Source organism: Ambystoma mexicanum, chromosome 4p, assembly GCF_040938575.1.
Source record: "Ambystoma mexicanum isolate Mex_15411 chromosome 4p, UKY_AmexF1_1, whole genome shotgun sequence".
NCBI lineage: Eukaryota > Metazoa > Chordata > Amphibia > Caudata > Ambystomatidae > Ambystoma > Ambystoma mexicanum.
In genome coordinates, this window is record NC_090927.1 from 737,763,323 (window position 1) to 737,789,306 (window position 25,984).

The following is a 25,984-nucleotide window of genomic DNA, read 5'->3' on the forward strand; positions in this document are numbered from 1 at the left end:
AAAACGCCTTAGCTAACAAGATTGCCACCCTACAAAACAAAATCTCTAGCAAGAAAGCTTCCCTGAATGACCCTCTCCCTTCCAAACTGCCTGAGAAGCTCACTGTAAAGGATATGGCCCGCTTCAACTTCTCCAAAGTCACCACATTAGAAGTAGAGAAAATGATTTTGTCTCTGAAACCTTCCAACTGTCAGGGCGATCTGTGCCCCACACAGCTCATTAAAGATGCTGCTCGTGACCTTTCCCCATTCATTACTAAATTAATCAAGCCCCCTTCTCTACTGGTTTCATCCCCACCAATTTAAAACAATCTTGGGTACTTCCACTACTAAAAAAAACCACACTTGATCCAGCCACGCCTACTAACTATAGACCCATAATGACCATACCATTCCTTCTAAAAATATTGGATAAGGTTGCCTATGTACAAATACAGAAGTATTTGTAAGAACACCACCTACTAGGAGCCAGACAATCAGGCTTCCGTCCGCAACATGGGACTGAGACTGCTCTCAACGATCTTAAAGCACAGATCGACAAGCTTAGAGACAACGGCCAAGCTGCCTTACTCCTCCTCCTAGACCTCTCTGCAGCATTCGACTTGGTCGATCACTCTGTCCTATGCATGCACCTAAACACTTCTGCTCACCTCGACTGAGGCCATCATATGGATCAGATCATTCCTCAACGATAGAACCATGAGGGTCTTCTCACCCACAGCTGCAGCAGACCCCATACCCATCACCTGCGGTGTGCCACAGGGCTCCTGTGTCTCTCCCACACTTTACAACATATTTACCAAGCCCCTTTTGGATGATCTGGATCATCTTGGTATCACCTACATGAACTACGGAGATGATACCCAGATCCTCCTTCCGCTTTCGGGAGATTACGGGAAGGATTTGGCCTTGGTGAATAGGGTGTACATCATCATCCAGGCCTGGATGGCCACACATGGACTATGCCTGAATGATGATAAAACAGAACTCATCATCCTAGGCACCACCACCAGCATAAAGAAATTAGGCCCTGCCTATTGTTCTTTCACAATCGATGGCCATAGCATCAACGTAGGACAAGAGATTAAAACACTAGGCCCTTATTTGGACTCTACCCTTTCCTTCAACAGACAGGTGAACTCCCTAGTCTCCTCCACGGCCTACACGTGCAAATTGATTTGTGCAGCCAAGCCCTTTCTATCCAACACTAGCTGCTTGACCCTTGCTAGAGCCCTCATACTGTCCCGTCTGGATTACTGTAACTCTCCATCTTGGGTCCTCCAAAGCCACCACCATCAAACTGCAAACTCTCCAGAATAACGCTCTTAGAGCAGCACTAGGCATCTCCAAAAGAGAGCATATTACAGTACATTCCCAGCAGAATCACTGGCTCTCTATCAATGGCAACATTCTCTTAAAAACTGCTTCTCTCACGCACAAATCCCTCAACAACGCCGCCCCGATCTATCTGATCGACAGATTTCATAGACAGACCTCTTTGAGACCCATAAGATCAGCCTACAAAGACTGCCTTTCGATTCCCAACTTCAAACGTTCCACTATAGGGGGCAACAGCTTCCCAGTGAAAGCAGCCAAACTATGGAACTCCCTTCCGTCATCTCTCGGAATGGACCTGCCCTTTTAAAACTTGTTCTAAGGTCGTTTTATGGCTGAAAACGTAGGCCTTTGAATCACTTCCAAACTGCCAGCTGTATATATTGCACTGCTCACTACTGTCACTTACTATGTACTTATTGCCCATCTGTATATATGTATATTTCTCCATTTATTACCTTTACTATGTATACGTATAATATCTGTACTTGTTGTAACTAAGCTTCGCAATCTCTTGTAAATGCTGCGCACTGGTACCCATAGGGTATGACCGTGCATTACAAATAATAAAAAAAAACTTTCTTTCAAACTGTGGGAAGCTTTCTGGAAGAAGAAACAAATGATCATAATCAGGATTACCATTGGTGCGTTTTTCTTTTCTGGAAGTTGAGTGAGTCTTTCAAAGAATCAAGACTTGTTATCAGTGGAACTGTGTTTGTTGAACTGTTACTTTGGACTTTTTGGAACTAACAAGAACTGGTTCAAAACCACTTTTCCCTTGTTGAACATTCTGTTGAATCCCGGGGAAGTTACCTTACCCAGGGAAAGAAAAGGTTTTTCAAACATTGTACCACTACTGTTGGTTATATTGTATTGCCATATATTTTATTTGTGCGTTTTGTTTAGTGTGAGGGCCAGTTTTCCCATGTTCGATGTTTCTTTAGCTTTAGTTAGGCAGGGAACACCCCAACAGGATGGGGATAGTGAGGCATTTTTACATTTACTTTAATAAAATGGCATATTTTGATAAATCAACAAGCACTTGTCTGCCTCGCTTTACTGACTCCTCACGCTCCCCTCGGCGGAGAAGGCACGAACAGTCCAGATTCATCACAGGTCGCAAAGACCTATAGGTGCAAGGACTAATTGTTCACATATTTGTCTTGTTGACTAACACCTTCATAAAGCTTAACCTCACATACAACATATGCATTTCCCAAATAGTTTGGAAATAAGCAGGGATCCACCTCATCTATGGATGCTTAACATTTGGCCATTTCTTGAATACTGAACATGGTGATGTGCCCAAGAACAATCGTTCATATTGCTGTTATGCAAGTGTATCAAGGGTTAAGAACTCGCCTGATCTAAGACTCCTAGCAAGTAACTCACCACCGAGAAAGAACAGTTCCATTAATATCAAGGTAACCTGACTAGACAGCCAAGAGACATCATGCGAGGGGATAAATCCCATTCTTATTGGTATTGCTCAACCAGTTCTGCTCTCTCACAGCATCTGAAACATGGATGAACGCTTCTCCTGCCCCTACTCTTTCAGGCCAACAGGACGAGGTGATGAGCAGTCACTCAGCCAGATGGAACAGAGGGACGAAAACTGGCAAATTAATCAGAAGTATCAAATCCAAAGACTAACGTTGGTCAACTTTCCCAGAAAAAAAAGGACGAGGGCGGTGAGGTGGCAGATGTTTGATAGTAGGAGGGGGCAGGAAAGGTGATGCAACAACTTCATCACATGGTGTGCATACGATTGCTGCAAGAACATCAAAAAAAGTACTCAGAAGGCACAGAATGTCCAGTCTCAAAAAGATGCACTTATCAGAAAGTGGATAGTCTACAGCAAACTGAATTCTAGGTGAAAAGAATTAATCCAACCCTTAAATGAAAAATACACACAACTAAGACTGAATTGCTAACATCGGAAGCCTGGTTTATTGGTCCTCCTGAGAACAGATAGGCAGGTCTCCACAGGCCACCAGCTCAACGGGCTTGCTTGCAGTAACAATGTTAGTTTGGGGGTAAGCAGAGGCTGAAAGGACTAGGGGAAGAGTACATCTCGTTGAGATGTTGGCTCTTACAGACCATGAACAAAATATTTAGGTTCTAGAGGTCGATTCTTTACTAGTATTTTGTTAATACATTTTTATTGGGATTCAATTATTCCAAAGTGTAGCCGTCTCCTCCCCTACCAGAGGTACTGCTGTAGAATTTGACTTGCAGATTACATATCAGCCAGATCCATATCTTTACGAATCCTCTGATGTTAGCCCTGTGACACGATGACTGACCAGAGAGAGCAGTAGCAGTGCTTGTGCTGTAACTCCCTCAGTGCAAAGGGCACCTTCTGGGACACAGTTTCTTTCAGTGGGAGACCAGAGTGGCTAGCATGAGCCTGGGAGACTAATGCAGCAGTGGTTTATTACCCACACAGAGGAGCACTCAAGGAGGACACAGGACTGTTTGGGAGCTGTGATGAATCCGATTGTGTCATCACTCCTTTGCCGGTGGTGGCTTCTCCTCTATGTGGCCAGGGGATGGCAGCCGCTACCCGACGGCGGCTATAGGAGAGGGGCACATGGGGGAGGCAACCCACGGGGGAGTGTCTTGACATAATCAGATGAGACATGTTATCCCCTTTTCTTTGTGAGCATACCCTTCCATTCCCCATGCCTTAAGGCATGTTGGTACTCCCATCCCCCCCATCTTTGTATGACATGTTGTTACTCCCATCTTTGTGTAAAGTTGGTGTGTCAATGTCTAAACTCCCATTAGGGAGAATGTACTAGTAACAGAGATGAGGAAGAGGCAGGGAGTAGGGAGGATCACACCCCGGGGTACTCAGTACCCATTTCCTCCAAGTTATTCAAAAGCTAACCTGCCTTCTAGGTCTACTAAAAATGCCATTTCAACTTCTACCTACAAACGATCAAGAACCAACTTCTCTTCAATCAAGATACTGCAATGAGGAAGCTGTGCCAAGTAAGGAGGACAGGGGCCATTTTAAGCACTTTTGGGGCCCTGGGCACGGACACCTTTCGGACCCCCCCTCCACCAAACCAAAGGAACAAGAATACTGGTTGCGCCCCCACCCGTTGCGCTCACAACCTATAGGTTGATATGATGTCTTGCAGCATAATAAGCACGTTTACTGCCTTTAAATCCCCTTGCCCTCTTCATTCTTGCTCTAATCAAAATGATAAACAAGTAGCATTTGAAGACCAACATTAACAGTCTACAAAGGCGTTACTGTTCTAGTAAAAGCAGGATACTTTTTATCAATAACATCCAGTAAGGTAGATGTATTATTAATGCAGGACCGCATGTAAAAAGGTACATGTAACCCATAATAGACAGAACTCACGTTAGCTGCCTCACAGAATGCAAAAGTGCTCATGCATGGATAGAGACCACCAATTAGAAGGAAGGAGAACGCTACACATACCATAGCATGGATAGTGGAGGCAGATTAGAAGCTACCAGGAAGGTGTTATCCAGACAGATTAGAAGTGGGATGTGGTTTTCATATAGTGTTGCCATTAGATATCACAGGCCTGTACTGTGCGATATAAATATGCTCACTATAAACACAGTGAAACCATGAATAAGGCTTTTATGAAGATCAAACCATGAGAAGGAAATCACTCTGAAGGGCTGACAATTTTGGAAGGACTAGGGACTGGCAATATTGAGAGGTTAGGCAATACAAGATTAAATTAGATGCCCAGGATCACACATTGGTTAAGGGGGGTGGGGGAATGAAGCTGGGATGTGTGCCAACTCTGCAATTTCTGCATTTGAACACTTTCTTTTCCAGTTCTTACCATTAACTAAAACAATCTCATTTTATAAACAAAACGCCTTTTGAAAGTACGCAAATCACATTACCAAACATGGCAATGTTTAAGCAAAATGTTATAGAAGAGTGTTATGCAAAATGGGAATGATTCTAGCTTCATTCTCTCCATCAAGGGAAGTATATAAGAACCAGCATACCAATCGATGCGATTTAACCAATTTAATCTGGGCTTGTCTTTTGCATTTTAAACTTTAAAAACCTCCAACAATGGCTTGTGACATTTTCATTTATAAATGTGCATAACAACCTTTGACATTTATCAAAAAGCAAACCATTTTTTGTTAAACAAGCAGATCTTTTAATTTGCTTGCTGGAGGCCTGCAACATATGGGTCGCTCTCTTTTGTCTACCACCAATCCTTCCACCCAAATGCCCTACATAAGAAGAAAGATCAAGTAATGGGCTAAACAATACCAGCAGCAAGCAAGAGGTCAAACCTCACAGAAGACAACACAGTAATGTAAGATCTATTAGATGATTTGTCCAGTATCACTGTTTCGTCTGCTGGCAAATCCAGGATACAAACATGACCCCTTTGTTCCATAGTCTTGAATTTGGATACTTATTCACCTCTTGGACTAACAGTTTATGCCATCGTTGGAGGCGATTGCCTAGGTTTTACAACACCCCATCTGAACAAACCAATTTGTAGACCTTCAACATATGGGTGATATGTTTGTTTTTATAGCAACTCCTATCTGGTACCGGTACATTGCTGATAATAGCAGATGTTGTTCTGCAAAACTGCAGGCAGGTTAATAAACTTCAGACATAGGAAAGGCTCAGCCAGCCTTGCAGGAATGTGATATTCCGATTTTGCATATGAACACATCTCTCTGCAATGAGTGTTTCACACATTGAGCTAACCTATGAACCATTGTGGCACTCAATTTACCAATATGCATTTCACCATTGCCTATTGCACATGATCAACATAATTCCCACAGGAAGGAAAGAATGCTACAGAGTTGTGCCAGCTATGTATACCACAGTGAACACAGAAAGTAATACATGATGAATTGATCAGGGCAGAATGCACTTGCCAAAACAGAAAGGCAATGTGTTTAGTGCCTCAGCAGCACCCCATAAAATATCCTTACGTGTGCTATTTAAGACTGGTGAACAATGGGATCTTACTTCTTCAGATCAGCTAGCCTTGTGGGGTCCCCCTCCATGGTGGGGGCCCTGGGCAAGGGCCCCTTTTTCCCTCCCATAAAAACGTCTCTGAAGGAGGAAAGACAAAGACAAAGAGAATCGTACGGCACACAAACACCAGAGTGAGAAGAACAGCCTCCTGGCATTTGGTTGCACCGGAAAACAGCTTCCGCTCTGCTCAAGTCAAAAGGAATGCAGAGCGGGTGAGCGAGAGCCATGGGAAGACCAGATGCAGCAAGGCAGAAACAGAACCCAGACAAAGGAAGCAGGACACCGAGGAGTAGCAGGTCTACGGCGGGAGAAGCAATCCCTGCCACAGAGAACCAGCAAGTCCACCTAAGGGAAGCAGGGACAACAAAGCATTTTGACAATGGTACCAAAGCAAACTAAGTTAGTGAGGAGGAAAGAAGGATACAATGCTCCTTAATGGAGCAGACCAGAATAAAATGTAAGACTGTCAAGTGTGAAAGTGTGCACAGTGGGCAATTTGAGAAAAGTCGTGGCAGGAGAGGGCCAGGCAGATTTGAGTGGTATGTTAGAAAGTCCTGGCAGGAGAGTATACCAGGCAAAGTCAAGTCAGAGAGCATACAAAGTACATTACATGAGAGTCCTAATCAGGATATATCAGGAAATAATCATAAACCATGTGGAAGTTATTTAGAATCATTGATTGTCTTGAAAGATAGGAGGGGAAAGGAAACTGGCAGAAGAGTATGCTGGGCATTCTATTAAGGTTTGGACTACTAGCTAAGATGTTGTGCATATCTCTTGGGTTTGATTTAAGAAAGACTCAAAGAACTGATATCAAGTGGAATAAAGAGAATTCCAGGGAAAGGGAGCCCTGCTTGAAATTACAAACCTTTGGCACGTATGTTGAAAAAAGTATTTTCCTTTTGGAACATGTCAAAAGAATGTGAGGGGAAGAATAGTACTAGGTTATGTTAATGTAATTTGTAACGTGCACGTTCACCATTAGGTATCTTGGCGCGAGGAGCAAACACAACAAAGCAAGAGAGACCTAGAAAAGTAGAGTCTTAAGAGAGCGTCTGAATTCAAGAGGATTCCCTGTGCGTCTAAGGGCAGTACGAAGTGCATTCCACAGCTTGCCTGCTGACACCGAGAAGGCATGACTACCTATTCTAGAGCAGCGGAATTTAGGGATGACTACAAGAGGGGCATTACTACAACGCAAGGTCCAATCAGGAATATGAGGACATTTGAGCTGTAAGTACTCAGCGCATTGACGATAGTAGGTGCTATGGACCAGGCAGGGGGCTTGAAAGTAATCTGCTTGGCTACAGGAGGCCAATGGAGGGCCCGCAGAACAGGAATGATCTGGGTACATAGGGAGCTGTAGTGGCAACCCGAGCAGCCATATTCTGTAGAAGCTGAAGCCTGTGTATCAAACACATGGGTTGGGCCAGATACAGAGCATTGTAATAGTCAATTTGGCTATTTACAAGAGAGGCCACAACCAAGGTATAAGTACCTTGGGAGAATGACAGTATCTTGTCAAGTGTCCTCTAAAAGAAGTGGCCAGTCTTGCATATGGCACTGACCTGTGGGGCCATTGACAGCGAGGAAGAGAAGACAACTCCCAGATTTGTAACCACCGTCACTGGATTAGGAAAGTCACTGAGTGAAGGAGGCCCGAATGAAGGAGACCACGAAATATAAAATCAGGAGGAGAGCCCACCACCAGGATCTCAGTTTTGTCCCCATTAAGTTTGACAATTCTGGTCCATCCAGCTCTTCATGTCCTCCAGGCACAGACACAGATCCGAGGACACCCTGACCTGGCTGAGATCTAGCCAGGATCTGTGTGTCGTCAGCCTAGAAGTAACACCTAAACCCGTGGGAGCAGATGAGATTCAGCAAGGGCCGAATATAGATGTTAAACACAATAGGGGACAGGGCTGAGCCTTGCGGAACCCCACGAGACAGTGAGTAAAAAGAAGAGTGAACCTGTGGAAGAAGCAAAGATTGACCCCTATCTGTCAAGAAAGAAGAAACCAAACCAGCACATGCCCGGAGAGGCCAGCCACAGCCTGGCATGATAGCAAGGTGCAGTGGTTGACTGTATAGAATGCCGCCGACAGATGAAGTAATATTAAAGCTCCTACCCAACCTCCATCTACCAGCATGGCTAGATCGTCAAGCACGGACACCAGGACACTCCATTCCACGCCCTGTTGGAAGCCCGACTGGAAAGGGTCCAAGAAAGACTAATAATAAATAAGAAGAAAACTAGGTTTCCAGAAAAGAGAAAGGAGAGGTGATACAGAGATTCTAGGAGTTTCATAGAAAAGGGTAGTAGAGAAATAGGGTGAAAGTTGGACAGGACAGAGACATCCAGTGACAGTTCTTTTAAGACCGGAAACACAGTAGCATGCTTCAGCTCATGGGGGATAATATTTGTCTGAGAGACTAACTGCCTTGATAAACCAAGGAATAATAGACAGCATGATATCCATCATCACATCAAGAGGCACTGGATCAGCCGGCGAAGAGGACTTAAGGTGACAGTGCATATAGAACATCATCAGAAGAGAATTGTGGAAAGTCTGCCCACAGGTGTGAAGCTGGAGCCTCAAGCTCTATTCAGATCATGAGGTAAATGATGAACATTTAAGTACAAGAACATATGTTTGGACACAGGACAGTTTGCTTTGGACATCTTGACAAAGGACATACCATTAGTTTTGCTTTAGTTAGAGAAATACCTCTCTGAGCAGGGTCACAGAGGCATTTTCCAACCAGTATGCATTTAATGAAAGTATATAGCCAAAACCATGAATCACCTGTATCCATGTCTCATCAATGACGACTGACAGAGTATTGCAGCGGAGGCGAGGAACACCGTTGATCAGTCACCCTAATCTCCCAGACCAGGAAAAGAACTTGGACTACCATGCATTATTTTCTCTCGAGTAAGAACTGGAATGCCAAAGTAAATGCAGAGAGTTGGGTATTGGGGGGAGACCAAGGGCTCAGACAGACACAGGACAAGCACCTAGCGGCACACTCTGGTGAATAAAAACTCTGAGGCTGCAGACAATCTGCACAGCATCCAGTGCCAGAAGGGAGGGTTGACCTCTGTGGTACCAAGAGTGCTTTTGCTATGGTGAGAGGGGCACACAGAAAAATGGGCCTAAACACACAAATTGAGCAGAGGGCCCCAGGCTTGTTAATACTACAAAGAGTGCACAGTGGAAGGCTCATGCTGCCCTGTTGTGCCAGGGATAGTTAGTTGGTAATCCTCCATTTTGTTTACAGGAAGCTCACGCACAGCAGGTATTGTCATTTTCTAGTTTGGGCCATTAGGTGGCGCTCGTGCCACTTAAGCCAAAACTATTGCATTATCGTTGAGATAGGAAGAAATGGCATAGGAGGAGGAACACACTTGTAGGTGTTTGGTTATTTGGCCACCCATTAACTGCCCATGGCAATCCCCATGGCCATTCCCACCCAGTTCCTGCCCCTCCCCACCTAAAACACCTCCTCATGGGCTGGGGTACCAGAAGAAATGGAAAAGACAAACAGGCGGAGGCTGACCTATGAAGCACGATTGAAACCCTTCAACCTGGCGGTACTAATGTTGGGGAGCTCAATCCAACTAGGGCTGCCCAACTGAGACGGAATATGTCACAATTGAATAGCTTGCTAGTGCATGGCACAGAAAAACGGCTCAAATTCCTGAAACAAAAATACAATGAGAAGAGAGACTGGGCAGACTGATTTTAGCCTGGAGAGAATGAGGGAAGACCATACTTGGTTTCCAGCATTAGGAGTTCAGTTGGAGAGAGTTGGTTGACCGGGTTAGGATAGGGGAAGAATTCTGGAAATTCTACAAATCACCGTAGTCATCAGGCTATAGAGGCGATTGTTCACAAAGATCCCATATTCTTGATGATCTGCCAGTTCCTGGTTTGTCCAACCTCACATCAGATAGTATGGATGAGCCGATAACAATGGAAGAGGTGGTTCAGACAATTAAGAGTATGAAATCTGAAGGCTGCTATTGGTGGGCTTGTTCCTCAGGAGAAGGTGGATGTGGACTTTCTCACTAGGAAATCAATGATAGGTGAGAGTGGCCGGGCTAGCCGGGTGTACAAACGGATTGTGAGTGAATATAAGGGCAACGATGGGCTGAGAGTCGAGTGGAGTAAGAGGCTTGGTGTTGTGATAACAGTAGATGCTTGGACGAGGATGTGTGCTAATGTCAGTCTGTGTTCCCTGAGCCTTTCTGAAAGAACGAGACAAATGAAGATTCTGAATATGGTGCACTGGACCCCGGAAAGATTGTGGAAGAGGGGTTTGAGGGATGGACCGGAGTGTTGGACATGTGTTGTTGAAAATGGTACTTTCGAACATATGTTCTGGACCTGCATGAAAGTTAAAAGTTTTTTGGAACGATATAGGAGGTGTTATGGAAAGTGTCTTGAATGAACGAGTTTACTAATTGCCAGAAGAAGAACAAGTTACTTACCAACTGTAACGTTCTTTCGACTGGATGTTCCTCCCACGTATTCCTCATCTTATGATAATTCGTTATCTCCAGCTTCGCTGCTTTCAGAAAAACATTTTTCTCGGCAGAGGGCGCTGTGCTCGAGGTCGTGGCGTTGATTGTCCCTCGACGGTCTCCGTACCGTGTCGACGTCACTGATGGTATAAGTAGCTCGAGCCGCGCCCGTTGCTCCAGTTCTGTTTTTTCGATGAAAACATATAGGAGGAACACCCAGGCGTGCCCCATGACTGATGCACACTTCGTGAGAGGAAAGTGTAAGAAAACGTAAACTGTACTGCGGGGTAGGATGGGAGGGTCGATGAGGAATACGTGGGAGGAACATCCAGTCGAAAGAACATTACAGTTGGTAAGTAACTTGTTCTTCGAATGGATTGTGTCCTCCCATGTATTCCTCATCTTATGATAGACTCCCATAGCAGTAGTGATTTTGGAGGTGGGAGTATTAGTTTTCAGTTTTCATGGACAGAATGCAGAACTGCCTTGGCAAATAAACCCTCATTAGAGGAGGCTGTATCCAAACAGTAATGTTTTACAAAAGTGTGTATTGTTTTCCAAGTAGCAGCTGAACAAATATCTGCTGCCGGGACTCCCCTCTTTAGAGCCGTAGAAGTAGCCATACCCCTTGTAGAATGGGCACAAAGCCCATCTGGTGGGTCTTTTCCTGCTAACCTGTAGCATTCAGTTATGGCTAAGATGATCCAGCGGGACATGGTCTGTTTTGTTACAGATAATCCTAGTTTATGACCAGTATAACCCACAAATAGTTGGTCATCTTGCCTCAATTTAGCCATTCTTGAGATATAGAAAGTAAGAGCCCTCTTGGGATCTAGTCTGTGCAATCTCTCCTCTTCCTTTCCCAAATGAGGAGGAGGATAAAAAGTTGGTAATATTATCTTTTGCGACAAATGGAAGTCTGAAACTACCTTTGGTAAAAAGGAAGGTTTAACTTTAAGGAAATGGTGGTTTGCATGAGAGAGCCTGAAGTTCGCTAACCCTGCGGCTGTTGACAAGGCCACAAGAAGTACAGTTTTTAATGTTAAGAGCCTCAATGGGCAGGAGTGCATAGGCTCAAAAGGTATACAAGTCAAGAGTTTTAGTACTAGATTTAAGTCCCAAGTTGGGACATGAAAAGGTACTGGGGGGTATACATTAGTAAGCCCCTTTAGGAATTGAATGATCAATGGAATTTTGAAATATGAAACCTCTTCTGAGGTGTGCTTGAAAATAGACAGCGCAGCAAGGTATCCTTTAATTGTCCCTATGTGGAGCCCCAGATTGGCTATATGCAGTAGGAAAGAAAGCACCATTGGAGTGCCACATTGAAAAGGGTCCACATTTGTATCTTTGCACCAGTTACTGAACTTGTTCCAGTGACATCGGTATAAAGATTTTGTTGCTGGCCTTCTGGCCGAAAGCAAGATCTCCATTACGTCATCCAGAAGATCCCAATCCTTGTATCTCAACCTCTCAGAAACCATGCATGAAGGTTGAGTGTCTTGACCTCTGGATGGAGAACCCGACCTTCCTCTTGCGAGAGAAGATCCTCTCTTTGCGGAAGACGTATTGGAGGGCAGATGGACATGTCTAGAAGGTCCGGGTACCACGTCCTCCTGGCCCAATCCATGGCAATTAGGATCATTGTTTTCCTGAACTTTCTCAACCTCCTGATTACTTGAGGAATCACGGGGACTGGGGGAAATGCATACAGCAGTGGAAACTTCCACTCCACTACGAATGCGTCTCCCAGAACTTCTCTTTGAGGAAATTCCCTTGAGCAGTACTGCTCGCACTTCCGATTGATCACAGTGGCGAACAGATCCACTTGAGGGGTTCCCCAAAGGGCGAAGATCTCTTGAAGGACTTCCTGAGCTAGCTCCCACTCGTGGGAGACTGTGCTCTGCCTGCTCAGAGCGCCTGCCGCCGTGTTATGCTCTCCGGCTAGGTGAATTGCCGATAGAGAGATTCCTTCTCGTATTGCCCAGAACCAGAGCTGCATTGCCTCTCTGCACAGTGGTAGTGACCCTACTCCTCCTCTTGTTGAGGTAGTACATGGCCACTGTGTTGTCCGTCATTATCAGGACATTCTTTCCCTGTACATAGGGCAGAAAGGCCTTCAGCGCTAGTCTGATTGCCCTCAGCTCCAATACGTTGATGTGTAGTTTGGACTCCGATGGAAACTAACGACCGCTGATTGTCAGATCGTTGGTGTGTGCTCCCCACCTCGTGAGTGAGGCGTCCGTCATTACTGTTATCTCCGGCCATGGTTGCCAAAAGTATTCTCCCTTGAGAATGTTGTCGTTGCAAGCCCACCATAGTAGATCCTGAGCAACTGTGCTCAGGACTTGCAGAACATCCAACATATTCCCTGAGAAGTGGGACCACTGAGTTCTGAGTGCCCATTCAAGGGATCTCATTCTCAACCTGGCCTCTGGTACTAGGAAAATGCAGGATGCCATGAGGCCGAGCAACCTGAGAAAATCGAAGGCCGGTAGATGTTGGGCATTCTGAAACTTCGTTGCCATCTGCTGGATGTGGAGAGCCCTCACTTCGGGAGGCGAGGCTTTTCCCGATGAAGTGTCCAAGACTGCTCCGATAAACTGGAGTTTCTGGGTTGGTATCATGTGGGACTTCTTGAAATTGAGGGAGAAGCCCAGTTTGTGGAGGAAGTGGCAGGTGATCGAAAGATGTTCCTGAGCTTGTTCTGGAGAACTTGCTCTGATCAACCAGTCGTCCAGGTAGGGATATATGTGAATACCGCCTCTCCTGAGACTTGCTGCCACAACCGCCAACAGTTTGGTGAAAACCCTCGGGCGGAGGTCAACCCGAATGGCAGAACTCGAAACTGATCATGAGAATTGCCAATCGCGAACCTCAGGTACTTTCTGTGCCCTGGATGGATTGGCACATGAAAGTAAGATTCATGAAGGTCCAATGATACCAACCAGTCTTGGAGTTGTAGAGCCTGAAGCATTTGAGAAAGGGTCACCATCTTGAACTTGTCCTTCCTGAGGAACTTGTTCAAGTTTCTTAAGTCCAAGATGGGTCTCAATCCTCCATCCTTTTTTGGGATGGGAAAGTATGGGGAGTACCAACCCCTGTTCCTCTCCGCTACAGGTACCTGTTCTATGGCACCTTTCTCTAGCAGGGTTAAAATTTCCTGCAACAAGAGCGGGTCTGGAATTTTTACGGAGTTGGCTCCCGGAGGATTATTCTGAGGCCTTTTTAGAAAGGGCAGACAGTAACCTTGAGCTACTGTTTCCAGTGCCCAAACATCTGAGGTAATGCCTTGACATTCCTTCAGATGTTGAGAGATCCTGCCTCCCACTGGTGTCTTGTGGAGCAAGGTCTCAGAGAGATTTGGAGGCGGCTGCAGGATTAGCTGAGGGCAAAGATGCCGCTCCTGACTGACGCTGATTTCGCACCTCTTCCTCGTCCACCAATAGGGACGTTTTTTCGGCCTTTCTGAGAAGCCTGTCCTCTTCCTCTACCAAATGAGGAGTAGTAGCGAAAAGAACGACCTCTCCAGGAAGATGATTTTGAATAGGTTTTCTGAGGCTGGCGCATGGAGGCACTAAGAGATTTAGCTGCCGCTTTCGAGGTCTGGAGTTTTTCTAGGCTTTCCTCAGCCTTACTGCCAAATAGCCTCGAGCCATCAAAGAGCATGTTAAGGAGTCTGGATTGCACATCCTGTGCAAACCCTGAGTTCTTCAACCATGCAAATCTGCGCAACACAGTGCTTGTAGCCATGGATCTGCTGATGCTATCAGCAGTATCCAGTCCAGACTGGAGACATTCCCCCATTGCCTCCTTTCCGTCTTTGACTATATTCAGGAAGCCTTCCCTTTCCTCTCCTTCCGGAATATGCTCAGCCGCCGCCGAAATACAGTCCCACAGGGTATGGGTAAACCTGGCCAGGGTACAGGTGACACTTGTCGATTTCAGGGCCATGCTACCTGAAGTGAAAACTTTACAGGCCCAGCCATCAACTTTCTTGTCCTCTCTATCCGGAGGGATAGTGGGATATGCAGTTTGTTTTGCTGTGGATGCAGTCTAAATAACCAGACTTTCTGGAGTCGGATGCCTGTTTAAATATTCAGGATCCGTACCAGCTGGTCTGTATTTCTTTGAGAAATTACTATTTGTAGCAGCAATGCTATCAGGATTTTCCCAATTTTTTTCTACTGTTCTCTGAAGAGCCCTATGAAAGGGGAGAACTGGGTCTTTTTGGGGACCTTTGACAATTATATCTGTCATGTCGTCCTGTTCAAACACGGGTGAAGTGTTACCCCAACCCATGTATTCTACTACCCTGTTCATGAGACCTCTGTACCCTGAGTCTGCATGTTCTACAGGGTCAGGTTTGGCAAATTCTGGGGAGGTGTCAATTCCACTAGCAGAGAGTAGAGTATCGCTCAGGTTTCTCATTCTAGATTCCTGATCAATGAGTTCCTCAGTGCCATATGAAACCCCAAAGGGAGTGACTTCGTCTTCCTCCGAGCCAGATTCCTCATAAATTGAGGACATAGCTTTAAAAAGTCTGTTCTGGGCAACAGAGTAGATCTCCTTTCTTCCTCAACAATTTCCTTCGAAGGAATAGAAAAATCCTTTGAGGTTGTCGACGGGAACTTCGAAGACTTCGAAGAAGACTTCGATACAGGTGTCGAAGACGATCTTGGCTTCGATGCTGAAGCAGTCGACGCCGTTGGCGTCGATGAAGCCGTCGAAGTCTTCGATGACTTGAGCTTTTTATGAGGCACCGGAGATGTACTCTCAAGGGGTATTCGACTCACGAGGAGCCTTCGACGACTTGGTGTCGACTCGAGTATCTTTGATACTACTGGCTTTTACCAAGGTAGTTCTTGACTTCTCTTTGTCGTCCAATGGAGCAACCTTAGAGGAATGGCTCTTCCGAGGGGGTCGGGCCGCATTCCCGAAAACCTCCATCATCTTTTTACGGAATTCCTCGCATTTTCTGGGGGAATCCGATTTTGTCAGACATCTAATTTCTTCGGTCGACTCAGAAGATGATGACGATGAGGGAGATCTATGTCTCCTCTTCAGTTTTTTTGACGAGGAAGAAGTGTCTCGATCTACTCCTAGATCGAGATCTTTTGGAGTGCCTATGTCGATTCGATTCTTTTGAATCGGTAGCTTTCTTATGCTTTTTGGACACAGCCTCCTTAGAGGCTTCCCTCCCCACCGACAGTTTACCTCTCCTCTCACGAAGGGCCTTCTCGGTCATGGACTGGCAGGAACCACAGTCGTCGGTTCGGTGACTAGAACCGAGACACCAGAGACAAACTCGGTGAGGATCCGTGATCGACATTTTCGATTCACAATCGATACACTTCTAGAACCCAGTCTTGGGTGTCGAAGGAGTCGAAGAAGATGTCATTTTTACGAAGAAAATCTCGGAGCGTGCCGTTCATGATAGCAAAGCGATCGGAAAAACGGAACTGGAGCAACAGGCCCGGCTCCAGCTACTTATACCATCAGTGACGTTTACACGGTACGGAGACCGTCGAGGGACAATCGACGCCACGACCTCGAGCACAGCGCCCACTGCCGAGAACATTTTTTTCCCAAAAGCAGCAAAGCTGGAGATAACGAATTATCATAAGATGAGGAATACGTGGGAGTACACAATCCATTCGAAATTGATATTTCGTGGTACCTTGATGGGGAAAAAAATCATCCTACGAAATTGGAAGTCTAATGTAGCATTATTAGAGGAAGATTGGTTGAATGAAATGCACAGTCTTGCAGCAGTTGAGAAACGCATATATAGGAAAAATGGCAAGGCGGGATTGTTCATGAAGATTTGGGGTAGATTTCTGGCAATGTACTGAAGCTGGATTTCTTTTTTAGTACTTTTAAATGTGAACTGTGTACATACTGGGGAATCGGGGGTAGGGATTTTGGAGTTATGTTATAATGGTTTATTCTTGTAATTTGTATATATTTGTACCTATTATTGTTATTGCTTTTCTGTATCTAAATCATAAATAAAGCATTAAAAAAGAAAAAAATCTGGGACTACTCGGGAGAGGACGGGCTTTAGGTTACATTTTTATTAAAGAAGGTTCCAGTCAACGTTGGCCCCTCATTTGGCGAGGGTGTTCAACGAGGAGTTGGAAGGGGGAACTCTTCCGGACTCAATGTTTGGGGCCATTATTGTGGTGATCCACAAGGCAGGAAAGGACCTGGCGAACTGTGCCTCGTATAGACGAATATCTCTCCTGAATACGGATGTGAAAATCTTGGCAAGGTTGCTCTGTTAGAGGATCGATAAGGTTCTGCCAACGCTCGTCCATGGGGATCAGGTTGGTTTGATCAGGGGCAGGCAGTGGTTGGATAATGTTAGAAAGACTATAGATCACATGCAGGTGGTGCAGGGGGGCAGATCTTGATACAGCAATGATCTCCTTGGACTCAGAAAAGGCGTTTGATAGGGTGGAAAGGCTGTACATTATCAAGATTTGAGAAAATGAGATTTGGTCTGCATCTGCGACAATGAATAGTGACAATAAATAGCTCCTTTATACAGCTTGCCTATGGCGAGAGTATAAGTGAATAGGCTCCTGTCTGCCCCCTTCTTGCTAACTAGGAATGTCCTCTCTAGCCCTACTCTATGCAATGTCCTTGAAGCCATTGCCGCCATCCATTCTAACCGGGCCATCATGCTTTAAGCTATCATTATTCGAAGATGACATTCTTGCCTATCTAGACGACATCCATGCTTCGGTACCCGAGCTCCTCTCGCAGAGTGTCTCGTTTGGGTGGTTCTCGGGTCTCAAAGTAAATGTGAATAAATCCTGTATTATGCCGCTCCAGAGGGAGGTATCTTGTCTTAACAATAGTCCCACTTTTCAAGTGATGAAGGTGGACAAAAGGGTGATCACACACTTGGGAATTCAGCCCCCTCGAGATAGGACCGCTCCATTTCATTAACTTGGGTCCTTCTTCAGGGTGCCCAAGATGGGATCAATCGTATTGGGGGTGGGGGGGGAGAATGGTGGTGGTCAAGATGAATGTGCCCCCTCGTCTGCTCTACCTCATTGCGTCCATCCCTACGATGGTGCCAGAGGGGTATTTGAAGGAAGTGAGACCAATGCTTAGTAGGTTTGAATAGCAAAATAAGGTCCCTAGAATCAAACACTTAAGCCTTACGCTACCCAGGGATTGCAGTGATGCGGGTGCCTGTTTGGCTAGGCAGGGGTTCCATCATTCTCAGGAATGGTCAGACAATGGCTTTGAGGGGGCTTTTTTTAGGGTATGGAGCGGTTTGCACAGTGCTGGGTCCTGAATCCCTTTCCATTTTTGACCATTTACAGCTTAGAGGGTTATTTATAGATAAACAGTGGAAGCCAATAAGGGACTTGATACAATTTGAGGGGGACGTAGACTCGGCAGAGGGTCGGAAAGAAATACTCTCACGATTGTATACGGCTATGATTACATCGGACATTGGGAATAGACAAACAAGGGTGGGAGACCAGGGAAATCCCTGAGGAAACATGGAGTGCAATATTCAAGATTACTTTCATGGGGACTTATTCACCTCCACGATGGAGCACAACTAAGTCCTGTACAGTTGGCACAGAGATCCTGTGCAGCTCTCGAAGATGTTTCGGGGCTCGTCCACCTTTTGTCCCGGTGACTGACCAGCTGGGAACCTTGTTCCATGTGTGGTAGGAGTGCCCCTAGATTCAGATTTATTGGATGGAGATACAAAGTTGGATGAAGGAGGTTAAAGGTGTTCAGCTCAGTCTGGACCCCCTCCAGACCCTGTTAGGGGTCCCGGGGATGGTTAGAGATGTAGGTTCCTGAGGCCATGGGAGGCAATGTTGAAAGCCGGTAAAACTGCTTCGACACAGAAATGGAAATCCCTGGAGATTCTGGACAGAGCGGGGTGGGAACAGAAACCAAAATATTTACACAATGTAAAAGCTTGACTGCTATAGTCAATGACCACATGGGATCATTTCGGGAGGAGTGGGGCCCGCCATTTGAATTAAGAGGCACTGCAGGGGTTTGGGGGTGAGCTGTTGAGGGAGAGGGGGAGGGGGAGTGAGCTAAGCGTTGAAGCGAGGGGAGATGTGCATGGAGATCGGGTTCTGCTGCCTGGTTCCATGCTGTGAGGGTAGTTTCAGGGTGGCGTGGGTCTGTCCTCCAAGCCTGCAGGGAGGGTTAGTGAGCGTTTCTTGTAGCTAGGATTGGGGGAACTTGGGCTTGTAGTGAAGGAGCGCCATATCAGGACATTTGGCTTTTTTCAAATGCGGACTGCCCTAGTGAACAAATTAACATTTCCAGATTAAGTGGGGGTGCGGGGAGGGGGATATTTTACAATATCTACGTGGTGTTGCTTTTGTTGAATATTGCAGATGTTATTGATAACCTGTTTATACAAATAAATACAAATTAAAGCTAAATAAATAAAAATGGTCCTGCATTCCATGCACATGGGGAAGAAGTGGAATCAACAGGAAACCTATCACTCATCCATCAAATGACATAATTGGGATATTATATCCAGAGTGCACACATAAAAAGAGGAACAAACCTCCTGGTGGAGAATGTTCACAGTTTGACAGAGCGAGTTGAGTTGCAGGAAGAGGAGAAAAGGTAGAAAGTCAGAACCTGGATTAACAAAACAGGCCAAATACAATATCCAATACAGGGAGGTTAGTAATATCCAATACACAGAGGTTGCTACGTTATGCAGCCCAAACTCGATGGATAAGGCCAGGCTGAAGAGGAAGGCCTAAATAGTCTGAGCCCCAGGTCTGGTAGGAGCCAAGCCTTGAAGGAAGAAATTGGCCTTATAGCAGATGGGTGCTCTAGCTGAGATACTGATGGTAGCTGCAAGTCCATCAGCTCAATAAAACAACCTTGCAACCTTTGGGAAACCTTGAAGCGGACTAGGGGGAGCCACGGCGTGGAGAACAAATCCAAACCAGACGTAGCTAGGGTACAGAATGCAAGGTATCTGAATCATCTGAAGGCAAAGAGATATATGACAGTCACTTCAAATGCCACAAACACAGATCTGGAGAATACTTCCAGGTGCCCAAGAAATGTGTGCTTGCCCTCACGGACTGGACTGCGGAAACAAGGCATGAGGTCCCTTAAGATTGGGTCCTTCAGGTAACTTCCTTTATCCCACCTTTCTGCCACTGTTAACTTGGCATATCCCTTATGCACATTGCTTCCCTGCCCGAAGTGTGTTCTTCCAAACTCAGTAAAAATGAAAAAAGGTATTGAAACATCACTACATGTTGTGTGCATGTGTGTGCAGCCAATTCTATGTCAAGACCGGAGGCTCCCATTATGCTTCTCTTTCTTTAATTCACCAATAAAGAAAAAGCTCAGCAGCAAGATATTATGTGCGCCCAAATGTGCCATGAGTAATGTGCATAAAAACAGGTGCACTAAATATAGAAGTAACATAATAGTAACATAAAAACATATAACCAAGAGTCTCTGAAGGAATTGCATTTCCCAGGGGACTTTGCTCCAGTTCATTTAGAGGCTACCAACATGTGACCTGGTCCTCCAATAGTTGACCAGATCCCCTCCATAAACAGCCCTAAACATCATGTCACTTCCTCTTTCTTTGCTGCTCACAGCAAGAGATAAGTACATCCATGTTTAGCACTGTTTATGACATAGTTCTATGTTTATGTAAAATTTTTATAATTATTTGCTTATATTGATAATTTGTCATAGACATACTATAGTGCTTACTTGTGTTGACATTTTTTCTGTCAGATACACTATCGAGCGCGCGCGCTCTTCGGATTTCATTTTCCTCTTCTGAGGACATTGGTACCTTATTGTGCTTCGCTCCGACACCAGCTGCTTCCTGCCGGCATCGGAGACTGCGTTATACACGAGGCGTTGCTTCTTTGCTTCGGCCCGTGTTTGTGTCCTTTTCAGCCGGCCTCCTCGCGAGCATCGGGAGACCCGCGCAGAGTGAGCGATCCCTCATTTTTCCTCAGCTCTCCGGTGATTCGCGGGCCATAAAGACCTGCATTGCCTTGCGAGACCGCAGAACCACCCGTGGACCACCAGGGGAGCCCCAGCTTCCCGGGTCCTTTTCTCCAATTCCGGCGCTCGAGTATGCATGACCGTTACTATTATAACGGTCTTTGCTGCTTGAGCTCCGGAATCATTCGTGTGGTGGTCATTTGAACTATTACAGCAAAGGATTTGAGTTTTTACCCTCGCAAATACAAATACAAGCGAGCACTCATGCAAGTGACTCGAATAGAACAATCAGAATTAGCATATTTAAAAAAAAAGTCAAGGAGAAATAAGCTCCTGTTCAGCAAATTATGCAGATTAATAACAAGCTGAACTAAGAACACTGGGCTAGAGAGAAGGCGTTCCAGAAGCCCAGAAATAAAAAAAATAAAAAAGTCTTTAAAAGGTGCTTCAAAAAATTATGGCAGCGCAGTACTCCCCTCAATCAGATCAAGCCTGGTGTGAGGAAGATACTTGCTACATTGACGAAGTGGCTATGGCTAACAGCATACAGAAAGTACTGGGTTCCTCAGTTGAACACAGCATTAAAAAAGCTGTCACTGATATGCTCCTTCCCATTCAAAATCGCCTAGATACAATGGAGGAGCACCTAAGAGCAACATCACCGCCAGGTAGGAAAAAGACCCAGAAAAGAAAGCACCTTACTGAAGGGGGATGTACCCTGGCTCGCAAGAGCAGAAGCTCTACGACCCCCCCCCCCCCGAGCCAGCCAAATAATGCCACAGCTGCCGTCTCGGACGCCTTCTCCAGGCTGAAGCAAGCCTTTATGAACAGGAAGGTAACCCCTTCCCATGATCCCTCTTGCCCCGAGGAAGAAAATAGGGGAAATAGACCCTCAAGCCCGGAGGGATATGGACAGGGCACGGAAGAAGATGATCCTGATAAGAGTGTCTATGACGCTGATCTTTCCCACTCTTCATCCGAAGAAGAGTTTCAGATACAGGGTTCAAAACCCTCAGGTTCAGGGATTGTGGCAGACCCCATCCCTAAGGACACAACCAGGAACAAGCGTCTTGCAGAAGGGATGTTTACCCCGGAAGACTTGATACACCCCAGGTCCACTGACTGGGAACCATCTTCCAAGACATCAAATTATATTCACCTCAGGCTGCGCAAACCACTTGATAAGGAAGTCAGGCCCAGACTTCGTGCTAAATGTCCACAACCGGACATTGCGGACAAAGTAGCTCTGAATCCAGAGCTTGATTCTAAAATGATCACCTTTCTAGGTAAGAATGTTAAAGACCCTAGGAAGGGTATTGATCGCGCCTGGAAGTCCTGCCAGGAAAAAGTACTGGACGTGGCGGGTCCACTGGCCAAAATCTCAGATCTTGCCGAAACAGCCATCAGCTCCTTGGACGCCATTGACCCAGTTATACTGTCCGGTTGGGTTCAGCGAGCTATTTGCCTCTTGGGAAACTCCAGTTGTGCTATTTCCACAGAGCGTCTGAAAGGCATCCTATAGAAAATAGACGCCAAACTGACCGAATTGGCAGACAAAGGATCTGGTCCAACTGCGCAAGGTCTGCTTTTCAGAGATCCTTTTATGAAGGAGATGACATTTTTCGGGACATTCACAGCATTGGACAAAGCACAGGCTTCAATCAAGAGTATTTACAACCAAGGTTTTCTCCAGGGCCGGATGAGGCAGAGGTCGCTCTTCTGGCTGTTACTTCTTCGACAAGAGACCTCAACAATCCAGAGGCCAGCATAACTCCTGGCAGGAATGCTCCGACACATTCTTCCCCTCGAGAGGTCGTGGAAGAGGCCGTCCCTGGAGGAGAGCGGCTAGATACCCAGCCCAACAATCTACAGGTCAGTGTACTTATAGCAGCGCCAGCGCCACTAACACCTATAGGAGGAAGGTTAGTGATGTTTGCAAATGCTTGGGATACCTTATCGGGAGACGCCTGGGTAAGGGACACAGCTCGGGGTCTGCGCTTAGAGTTTTTTGGAGCAACCCATTCAGACATGTCACCCTACTCCCATAGTAATGTCTCAAAGAGATCAAACAGCCTTAGACAGCGAAATACACAGTCTTCACCAGAAGCAAGCAATTCGCCCCTGCTCAAGTCAGGGAGGCTTCTTCAGCCCCATATTCCTGGTACGCAGGAAGCAAAAGGTACGCCCAGTCATATACCTCAGAGATCTCAACAAATGTATTATTTACCGACATTTCAAAATGGAAGGGATACACATGCTCAGAGACCTCCTGAGACCGAACGATTGGCTTATGCGCCTAGATTTAAAAGATCCTTACCTGGCAGTGCTGATTCATCAGGCACACACAAGATACCTGAGATTTTCTTGGAGAAATCGAGATTGGGAGTTCATAAGCCTACCCTTCGGGCTGTCTTCAGCGCCTTGGGTTTTCACCAAGCTCTTAAGGCCTGTAGTAGCCCATTTAAGAGAACAAGGTGTCCGTCTCATAATTTACCTAGACAACATCATTTTCATGGCCCACTTGCAAGAACTAGTTCAAAAACAGACCAGACTAGCAATAAACTTGCTCCACAGCCTCGGTTTTCTCATAAACTGGGAAAAGTCAGTTCTTCTTCCATCCAGTTCGTAGTGGACACCCAGAATTCTCAACTTCGGCTCCCATCAGCCAAGATTCACTCTACCAAAAGAGAGATACGCAGGCTCTTACAGAAGAACATGTTCTCTCTTCGAGAGCTAGCAAGAGTGATAGGGCTACTTTCATCCTCCATTCAGGCAATATTTCCCAGCCCTCTTCATTATCGAGAACTGCAAAGACTGAAGTGCCAACACTTAAGGCAAAGCCTTTCTTATTCCCAACTCCTGACACTGTCAAATCAAGCGAAGACAGAGCTCAACTGGTGGCTCACTCACATGGAAGCCTGGAACGGCAGAGCCATTTTCGGTTCCGCTCCAGATATTATCGAATCGGATGCCAGTCGCTCTGGCTGGGGAGCGAGATGCGGTTCCGTAGCCACGGGAGGGACTTGGTCTCCTCAGGAGCTGGATCTGCATATCAACTGTCTAGAGCTTCTTGCAGGTTCCTTTGCAGTACGCTCTTTTGCCAGAGACAGAGCGAGTTGCTGTCTCTTACTAAAAATGGACAACATCTCAGCAGTAAGATACATCAACCATCTGGGCGGCACCAAGTTGACACCTCTAGCAGAGTAAGCCAAGGATTTTTTGCATTTCTGTCTGGATCATCGGATTTCAGTGACAGCGGAATACCTTCCCGGTCTCTCAAATGTAGTAGCGGACTGGTATTCCCGTCACTCGACAGATTAGCGATTGGAGGATCAACAGAGAGGTTTTCCTCTGCCTCCAGGATATGTGGGGTCCGATGTCCATAGACCTCTTCGCTTCCAGACTCAACACTCAACTACCAGCGTTTTACAGCTGGAGGCCGGACCCAGCAGTAGCCGCAACGGACGCATTCCTACAGTCATGGTCCAAGGGAATACTGTATGCCTTCCCCCTTTCGCTATGATAGCGAGGACCCTGGCGAAGGCCAGTCAGGAGCATGTGGATCTGATCCTTATAGCGCCGGTCTGGACATCTCAGACCTGGTATCCAGTTCTTCTGGAACTTTCTTCGGATTCTCCAATCCTACTACCCCAATTTCCAGATCTCCCACTAGATCCATCAGGTCAGCGTCATCCCCTTCTCCTCAGCCCATCTCTGACCCTAGCGGCCTGGAGGATTTCAGGTCAAGATGGAGAGTCCTAGGCATGTCTCGCACGGCGACCAATCTCATCGAGGAGAGCTGGGCTCCTACTACCCTTAAGAGGTATTCCAACTCTTGGAGCACATGGAGCTCCTGGTGCCGAGAGAAAGGATTACATCCAATTTCAGCACCTGTAGGGGAGAGATTGAATTTCTTAGCATCCCTAGCGGAAAGAGGGCTTGCCTATAGGACCGTGAACGCCTACCGTTCAGCAATTTCCACAGGTCATGACCTTATTCAAGGAGTACCAGCAGGAGAACACCACCTCGTCTGCAGGTTGCTCAAGAGTGTGAGGCTTACCATCCCACATCTAGCCCACTACGACAGACTTTGGGATGTTAATAAAGTACTGAACCTCTTTGTCCTGGCCCCGTAATGAAGAACTATCACGTACGGCCCTATCCGGCACATTTACTACCCTACTCTGCTTGGTATCCTGCAGGAGAGTCTGACGTCAGAGCTCTCGATTTAGCAGGCAGGGTTTTTTCTCCTGACGGCATTGTATTCCATATTCATAGGAGAACAAAGTGCAATTCCAGGGTGATTTCTTATCCCGCCTTTAGAGATCAACCCAAGCTCTGCTTGGTTAAATGCTTGAAAGTCTACGAAGAAAAGACAGCTTCACTCAGGAGCTCCCCTAACGGGCAGCTACTGATAACTCTACATAAACCGCACAAAGCGGTGTCAGCGCCGACTTTAGCACGATGGGTACACTGGACTCAAAGTCAAGCAGGGATCGATACCCAGCACTTCGGAGCCCACTCCGTTAGAGGAGCCATGGCCTCCAAAGCCTTTCAGGCAGGAGTTTGCCTAGAACACATCATGAGGATGGCAAACTGGGCAAGTGAATCAGTATTCAAACAATTCCACCTGAAACCGGTAGATCAGCCGGCATCCGTTGTGGTAAGTAAGCTTTAAACAAGCATAATGGGACACTCTGGTCTTGAAATAGAATAAAGATTTTCCATAATAACTTACTATAAAGTCATAATTCTATTAAAGACACGGAGGCAAGCATTATCCCACCCGGCGAGAAATAATAGCGTATCACTTGATGTTGATTAAAAGTTTTAATGTGAATATTGATGATTTGGAACTTGCATGTATTCTACCAGAATAACTCAATGAATTTCTCTCCCACCCTAACACAGGGACCTAGGGTTGTCATATACATGAAGTAATTTACCCCCCTTTTTTCTTTGAGAGCGCCTGCAGACAAATCCGTCTGATCACAGCCCAACACAGGTTCTACTACGAGTTGGCTACAGTTATCTTCTACTACGGTCAGCCAAGTTCGCAGCTTCGAAAGAGGAAGTGACATCATGTTTAGGACTGTTTATGGA